The sequence below is a fragment of the Dipodomys merriami genome, unplaced genomic scaffold (assembly GCF_024711535.1).
Source record: "Dipodomys merriami isolate MVZ:Mamm:240054 unplaced genomic scaffold, mDipMer1.0.p SCAF_872, whole genome shotgun sequence".
Lineage (NCBI taxonomy): Eukaryota > Metazoa > Chordata > Mammalia > Rodentia > Heteromyidae > Dipodomys > Dipodomys merriami.
In genome coordinates this window covers 15,150-22,584 of record NW_027206482.1, presented here as the reverse complement: position 1 = coordinate 22,584, position 7,435 = coordinate 15,150, and the positions used below count along the sequence as shown (strand labels likewise).

The 7,435-nt window shown below is 34.7% G+C and overlaps 1 pseudogene; it reads right to left on the bottom strand.

The window, feature by feature from the left end:
* Positions 1-5,391: 5,391 nt before the first annotated feature.
* Positions 5,392-6,851, bottom strand: LOC138820384 (zinc finger protein 280D pseudogene; annotated as a pseudogene).
* Between the last annotated feature and the right edge of the window lie 584 nt (positions 6,852-7,435).

The following is a 7,435-nucleotide window of genomic DNA, read 5'->3' as shown; positions in this document are numbered from 1 at the left end:
ACTGTGCCACCAGTAATCCAAAGCAATGAGGATGAGAAACATACAATGAAATGTATAAAATCAGAAGTCAAGATTTATCTTTCCTCCTTTTAAGTTAATTTTATAATGTATTTTGTTATATTAATAGGATACTGAAACAACATGTTCTCATTTATTGTAAGCGATAAGATGTACTGGAAAAAAAATCAGACCACCATCACCCTAATGAAATGATTGATTAAATTAATATTATATTAGGACAAATCTACTTTAAAATATTAGATATAATTGAATAAGAGGCAAAAAATCACCTGTATGATTTCTTATGAAAAGACAGCAGAATACGATTTGTTAACAAAAATGGGTCCCATGGAACAATGGGAAACAAAATCTACACCTACAGATTGTGATATAGCTAGAAATTAGTTTTCACTATCCTAAGTCTTTGACAGTTTAGGTTTGTTTACACAGCTACTGTCATCTCTTAGGAAATGATTTTATTAATACTCAAGGGTTTGTAGCTTATAACCCAGCAACAAATAATGCTTCTAAATGTAAAAAGGCAGGGAGGTCTAGTTCAAAGCCTTGGCTTGGTGCCAGCTTAGTAAGGTATACCTGCACCAGGGAAGAGGGGTAAAACAGGTGTGGTTATAAAAAAAAAAAAAGCACTGGTCTGAAGCCTCAAAATAAGGACCCCATTCTTTGTGGACCAAACAGTCTCTAACATGAGGTTTTTTTAAATTAACAAGCACGATTTTAGATTTTTGCAGAGTGAGATAATGCCTAGTTACAGGTAATCCAGTCTGCTCTTTCACATGTTACCTAATAGCCATGTTTCAACACATATGACTACAATGAGATTGTCCAAATTATACTGTTACTTTTACCTCTCATGAATCAAAATTCTGTCTAATAATTTCTGTCTTCCAGATGTTTTCACAACATTTCTCATGATCTTTTCTACTATTTTGTCTTCATTACTGATGCTCATACTATTTTTTTGTTGTTGTCTTTTGTGTATATTCCATTTTTAGTGCTTGAACACAATGTTTAATGGTCTCCCTTGTATTTTTTGCTCAGGGCTGATGACACGCTATTCCTTGAGCCACATCCTCACCTTCTGCCTCCTGCTGGCTAATTGGAGTTAAATTTTCACATTTTTTTCTGTTTGGACTGATATTGAGCTAAAATATTCAGGTGTTAGCTTCCTGAGTTTCTATGATTCTACACATGAACAACTGACACCAAGCTTTGCTATACTATTATTTTAATTATGTCTTAGAAGAAAGTGAAGTATATTTGTGTTAAGTGTGTAATTTTCAAATACAATTTGAATCTACTTGATATAATGTAACTGTTATCAATTTTAACAGTTAAATCAATGAATGCTACACATTCCCAAAGAAATATAATTGAAAAAATGCATAATTATTTTCTTTAAACAAGCAAAGGAACTATGAATTTCTTTCACTTTACAATTCATGTTTTATATAACTTTAATTAGCAAACTTCCATGATTAAAAGTAAATATATTAATTTTATACTACAAGAAGCAAAGTGATTATACTTAAGAATAGATATTTCATCACAGTCAGAAGATAACTTTTTGAGCATTCTCCCCATAAAGAAATGTTACATGCAGAAATTAATGGATATGATGTGGCTTGATCATTAAACAACATATAAATGAATGGGAATATCACTCCATATTTCATAAATGTGTAAAAAATAATTATGTTGCTAGGCTCCAATGGCTCATACTTGTAACGCTATTTACTAAGGAGGCTGAGAGCTGAGAATCATGGTTCAAAGCCAGCCTAGGCAGGAAAGACCATGAGACCCTTACCTCCAATGACCCACCAGAAAACTGGCTGTTGCTCAAGTGGTAGATAACTAGTCTTGAACTGAAGACCTGACCGACATCGTCCAGGTCAAGATTTCAAGCTCCATGACCGACAAAAATTAAAAGTAAACAGTTACAAATAAACTAATATTTTGGTATAAATGTTAAAATATGTATTATAAAAACCTTTAAATCCTCACTAGATATACTAGTATATATAAACGTAGAGAAGTGAACTCTGGTTTTAAATGTCATTGAATCAATTGTGTAAATCACACATTTCTCACTCAATTCATATTTGTATGTTTATATACTTATATGTCATAAATATAATTAACTAATATGTGATAGGCAGTGTTGTTTTAGGAATCTCCCTTGGCTTTCTAAGATTACCCCTTCTACCCTAAAATAAATATGCCCTCCAACCTTGTAAGAGGTTTCATCTCATTGAAGCAGAAAAATATAAACCATACTCATTTTTTGGAACAACTGTAACATTTTACATTCATTTGAATTATTTTAAGAACCAAAACATTCAAGTCATCTTAACTGTACAAGTAATAACACAATGTCTTCTGAGTTTTTCAGTCTCTTAAGAGATGAAAACCGGGCTGGGAAGGTGGCTCAGTGGTAGAGCGCTTGCCTTGCATGCCAGAGGCCCTGGGTTCGATCCTCAGCACCACATAAGCAAAAAAGAAAAAAGCCGGAAGTGGCGCTGTGACTCAAGGGGTAGAGCACTAGCCTTGAGCTGAAGAGCTGAGGGACAGCGCCCAGGCCCAGAGTTCAAGCCCCACGACCGGACCCAAAAAAAAAAAAAAAAAAAAAAAAAAGAGATGAAAACCTTTAATTATATATCTGTTTTTTTCTGCCTAACATCCTATTCCTTAGGAAGCTCTTTTGTGTAACCTTGTGTTCCTGATTAGAAGACAGGAACAAAGGGAATAATGAAAATAGCCAAGGAAAATATTTGAAACAATTATAAAACAATCGCCTACACTCCTGTATTCACTGGTTTCAATGAGAATATACGTTAAAGTATCACGTTTTTGTTATCATTTAAAGGGCAATAATTAAACTTCAATTAACAGTGAAGAAGGGAACAGAAAACTGAAGACAGCTAGACTTTGAACAATCCAACATAAGTAAAATGGATTTATCTTTTTTTCTATGTAGTTGTCAAAATAATAGAGAGCAACAACCAAAGGAAAGAAAACGCCTAAGCCAAAGCAGTAAACGTTTGTCTATAAAATATGGTGAGGGTCTGACTGGTTCAAAGTCAGGCTTGCAAAGAGGAAAAGTGTATTTGCTTTAATGTGAACGATAAAAAGTATAAAAATCTTTTATTGAAATTTTACATATCTAGACTAGGACTTCTTGTGTTGGAGAAGAAGAAAGGTATAAAAAAGTTCAAGATTGCTTGACTATTCCCCAAGATCATTCTACTTTATCAGCTATAGCAATGCAAGTAGCCTTGGTTACTCTTAGTATCATGCTTGTTTACATTTAGAAGCATTATTTGTTGCTGGGAGATAAGCTGCAAACCCTTGAGTATTAATAAAGTCATTTCCTAAGGGATGAAAGTAGCTAAAATGTCAAAGACTTAGCATAGGGAAAACTATTTTCTAGCTATATCACAATCTGTAGGTGTAGATATTTTTTCCCATTGTTCCATGGAACCCATTTTTGTTAACTTCTTTTTCACCATCCGGTGATCCTATAACATCCTATACTATCCTGGGATTGCTTATCTTTACTGGATTCTCTAATTTCTGTTGGAAAGTTAGGAAGGAGAAAAGATTGAGTTACCATTTCGGTTTTACCTTATTTTTTATTATCTTAGAAACTGTAAATCAAAATAACATAATTTATCTTTATGATGACAGGAGACATATTTCATTTCTATATTCTTACCCTAGCCTTCCACATAACTTTGGTACTTAGTGATCCCCAAATATGAAAATGAAGATAGGGAGCTTCTTGTTTAAATATTATTTAGGAATTCAAGACTTCATTAATGCAAGGCCCTTAGTAGTATGTACATCTTACATGTGTATAAAGCTGGTGGCAACTTTTTCTTATTCTCAGAAACTAGGATTCATGGTATCCTTGTAGTTGCATCAGGAAAAGGCTGTAGTTGATTTAGCTTACTACACCAAATCTGCTGTAAAATATTTTTACAAGATAATTGTGTTGAATAATCCGTATTTATCATTTACATTTCTAAAGGACAGAAATCCAAAATAAGTCTCACTAGATTAAAATAGAGCCTCCTACAGAGCTAAAATATTTTTCAGGTGAATCTAGTGGAAAAGCCATATACTTCCTGTTCCGCTTCCCAGAAACTTCAGTATGTTTGTTCTTGTCTTTTTCTTAATCTTCTAATGTAGCATCTTTACATCTTTCTGATGTTTCTTACCTAATGATGTCCCTTTCGAAGTACAACTGGGACTTTTGAGTATACTTTGCCCATCTGATAATTATTCAAATTTGTGTACTATAGATATTTTGGGAAGGTATTTAATGCCTACCACAATGAGTGTGTAAGCATTCTTTCTACAGGTTATAACCTGTTACCCTTTCATTAATTTTGAACAACATATTCCTTCAATAAAATATAACTAGAAAAAATTTGGTTCCTGAAAGCATTTAATCCTGATTAAAAATTGTCATTTACTAGAAATCTTAAATATCAGACAGCAGCTCCTGAAGCAGTGCTGGCACTATCACTTTTTGTATATTCTGCTTACAATCTTCTCTTTTCAAAAGCATTTGATTAGTATTTTGGAATTATGGTTAATAGTTATTTGACTGCTATTTTTAAAGAATGCACCACCAATACTGGTTCTCATCTTTTAACTTGTTTATGTGTAATCTATTTCTGAAAGAAACACAGCTATTTGAATTACATGAACTGCTTATTGAAGTGTGGAGAGGAAAAGAAGAAAAAAGATGTCCCTGTGTGTATGTCATGTTGAAAATATACCTAAAAGCTATTTTCTTAAAATCATATATTTTTCATTTTGTTTGGATTCTGATAAAATTTAGCCTCTCAACTCACACAATGTTAATGCAGTCTTATTTCATGCCTACTAAAAGCAAACAGCAAATTACTACATATTTTAAATTTTTTAATTGTTAAAATTATTATTTATTAAAAAACAATATTTTTTAAAAATTAGCTAAGGAAAATTGTTTATTAGATGTTTAGAGTCGTGTTCAGTCTCTATTGTTGAAGCCAGAAAGGGAAACATCTTGCTTTTCTTCTTCCTTGGGCCACTCTGATTTATTTCATCTATTTCTGAAACAATAAAACTCAGGCTTTGGAGCCTTTTGCTTGATATCCACAATGTGTCATTCTTTCTTTATTAATAGGAGAATTTGGAGAAAGGCTGAGAATTCTCACTAGAAAAAGGAGAAGAGGAAAAGAGAAGCGAGAAATCTAGATATTTCTTTCTCATCTCAATCACAAGTTCTTGATAATGATTATGGATGTTTGATACAGTACTCTAGAGTGATTAAACACATTTATAGAAAGAGTTAACCCCTCAAGTGATCACGTAGAGAATGCTTATTTATTTAAAAAATGTAATAGCATCAAATAGGAAGTGTTTTCTCCTTGCAGGTCAAAAATTGCAGTCTGCATTTTGTACAACGATGTATTCCTTTTTTCTGATGCTTCATATAATGATGCTTATAGGGTGTTGCAATTTTGATAACTTTGAGGCAAAATGGACAAGGTAAATTCTTAGTGTTTTCATGAGATGTTCGAAAATGAGTTTCTACATCAGAAAATGATGATGATCTATAATTGCAAACCTGGAAGATATATGGCATCTCACCGGGTTTATGATTGTCCTTCATATGTTGTAAAAGAACATGTTCTGTTTCAAATGATGATTCACAGATTTTACAAATGGTAGAAAAGTCGTGAGGAGTGTGTGTACTCTCGATGTGGCACTGCAGCTGGAAGGGTGTGGGAAATTGCCGGTAGCAGTGCTTGCAGGTGGTGTGGTTTTCCCAGCTCTCACTGCTCTGCTTCTCAAGTTCCAAGTGGTGTTTCATGTGGTTCATAAACCTAATATTATTTTTGAGAACTTTCAAGCAACTGAAGCATTTAAAGGTTGTATGAGTCTTCTGTTCTTCCTGGATATCTCCTTCATGTTTTCCATAATAAAAGTCATTAACTAACATGATCAATTTTCCTTTCTCTGAATCAGCAGTCATAGCTTTATTTGCTGTATTTGAGTTTTCTGTTTTATCTGGTCCCAAAAAGTCATTTATCATGTCTGGACAACAATACTGCATGTGATTTTTCATAGGATCCAGAAGATTGAAATCAATATTGCACTTTGGACAAGCTCGTGGAAAAGGCGTTCCATCTTTAGATTAATTTGATGAAGTATTTTCACCTTTTGATGGCATAGCTTGGGGAGAAATCAGTGAAGGAGTTTTAACTACAGGGAATACAGCTGAGGAATCTGTTACAGAAACACTTTCACCAGGCTTGGGATTTTTTGGATTTACACTGTTCAGAAGCAGAAGGACGTTTTGATAAAAACAAATTTTCATTCAGACCTGCTACAGAAATTGTTGGTATCCCTTGGTACTGTGGTAATTCTGTATTCTGGGTCAAGTCAAACAGTAACTCAGAAGAATTACTAGATACAACTCGGGATGACTTTGTTAAATAGCCAGGTTTAGAAAAAGGCTCTACAATAACAGAGCTATCTGAAGATCTAGATTCAGATGAAAATTTACTGGCGAGGCAGCAACTTGATTTGATGGGTTCGTATTGTGTTGACTTGTAGACTTGAATGCAGCAGAAATACCTCGACTGAGCGCACCATTCTTATTCCCCTTGAATATGAGCTGGGTTAACTCTGTTCAAAATATTTGAAATTGCTGGTTTTGAACTTGCTATCTCTCCAACAAAGATTGGCTCATCATTGTCATCATCCTCAACTTCTTTTATTTTCTTCTGCCATGGCTCTAGCTCTTCTTCACATTCCATAAAAAGTTCTGCCATGTCTGAATTTTCGTGAGCAGAGCCGGCTCGGCCTGACTGGAGCCCTAAAAGAGGAGGAGAAAGAGGAGGAGGCAAAGGAGGAGGAGAAAAAGGAGGAGCGCGAAAAACTATCAAGCTGCAGCGGCAGCAGCGGGGGCGGTGGCGGCTCCCATTGTGGAGCCAGCAGACTGACCCATGGGAACTGGGAGAGGGGGAGGGGAGACATGGGAGGAAGTGGGGGGGAGGGAAGCTGGCGCAGCGCCCCAACACCTGATTATCATGAAGGTTTTGGAAAAATTATGAATCCATGGAACATTACTCAATATAATAAAGGCTCTGTATGACAAACCTACAGCCAGCATTATACTTAATGGTCAAAAACTAAACCCATTTCCTCTTAACTCAGGAACAAGACAAGGATGTCCACTCTCTCCAATTCTCTTCAATCTAGTATTAGAATGCCTAGCTACAGCAATAAGACAAGATCAAAAACATAAAGGGGATCCAAATAGTGAAAGAAGAAATAAAACTCTCGCTCTTTGAAGATGACATGATCTTGTATTTAAAGAATCCCATGGACTCCACTCCCAAATTACTCAAGCTGATTC